Raw genomic sequence first — 1,383 nt, forward strand, 5'->3', positions numbered from 1 at the left:
ATTATTATTTTTGTTGTTATTATTCCACTATTTTAGGCCCAGAGAGCAAATTTTTCGGAGAAAAGTACTAGGCCATGGACAGCAGAGGATTTTAAGATAAGGTAAGAAAAGATCCCCCGTACATCTTTATTGTCCAGATCCTGGCACATTGGTTTGGTGTTTCACCACGCACATACACAAACACACACACACACACACACACACACACACACACACACACACACACACACACTCTCTCTCACATGCACACACAAACATGTACACACACGCATACGCACGCACTTGTGCACACTCATATTATACACATACACTCTTCCCTTACACACCCTCTCTTCCACACACATCTGTGCACATAACCATAATAATATGCATTATAAATATAGTATGCTTGCACTCACAAACAGGCGGACAGTCACATGCATAATAAAGGTGAACAATAATATAAACAGTGATGGTTTTAAGCTTCATACCTACTCTGTATTCTGATTGTAACTCAATGGTATTCCAACGCATGCTTTTTTTGTTTTAGTAGAGGTTTTACGGCGCTCGCAACTGCATAATAAGGTCATGTGAGGTCATATTGTCAGTTCTAGTCTGTATGTCCGTGTTTTACCGCCTTTAAAGTGTCGCTTGCAATGCACGCGTCTGGAGAAACAGGGATTTCGGGAATCCTATCACGTTTTCAAGGGTAATCATATAGAAAGTAATGTGAATTGAGCATGATATTGAGCAGCAATTCCCGCTATGCAAATTATGCGATTTATTATTCATTATTTTTGTTCTTGTGTTAAGTAGTTGGAGTAATCAATTAGGTTTCATTTTAGACGGATCTCATCTTTTAAAAGAATATTCCTGATGTTGTTTTTGAAGAATCGAAGAAAATGTCTATGGTGTGGACATCGCCAGTTTATTTCTCTGCAGTCTTCATTATATTCACAAAGATTATGACAGTCTTTCGTCTACACACATGTGCTGTAAGACACAGGCCGCCGTGGTATTACGCGTGGGTTCTAATTGAAAAGAAGCAGGAGTTTGAGGTTAACCGGAAATCGATAGCAATTTCCTGTCAGTCAAGCGGTTACCTCTGCGCCCCAGGGCACACGGTCGGCGTTATTGTCGACCTGAGGACCTCTCTCGATGGCCGAGATCACAGAGACCTGGACAGGTCATACCACGCCCGCGCAACTGAGCTTGAGGAAAGAACAGAAAGTAGTTTTTCTTTTTTTTAAATAGTAGTAATATGATAATCCAACTTTATCACAATAAGATGATAAGAATGTTTATAGTATATACTTTTATTATTGATGATAATGCTGGTAGTAATGCTGATAATTACAACGATAATAATGGTAATAATGGTAAAAATAATATTAATGATAATAA

At 38.7% G+C, this 1,383-nt stretch overlaps 1 protein-coding gene across 1 annotated transcript in view; it reads left to right on the plus strand.

Moving 5' to 3' along the window:
- LOC101852823 (synaptic vesicular amine transporter) overlaps positions 1-1,383 on the plus strand; it is a gene marked incomplete in the record, with an annotated part of 63,232 nt that overhangs the window by 36,090 nt on the left and 25,759 nt on the right. Inside the window, 1 exon segment of the mRNA XM_013091313.2 lies at positions 37-101.

This window comes from Aplysia californica, unplaced genomic scaffold (assembly GCF_000002075.1).
Source record: "Aplysia californica isolate F4 #8 unplaced genomic scaffold, AplCal3.0 scaffold00032, whole genome shotgun sequence".
NCBI classification, from domain to species: Eukaryota; Metazoa; Mollusca; class Gastropoda; order Aplysiida; family Aplysiidae; genus Aplysia; species Aplysia californica.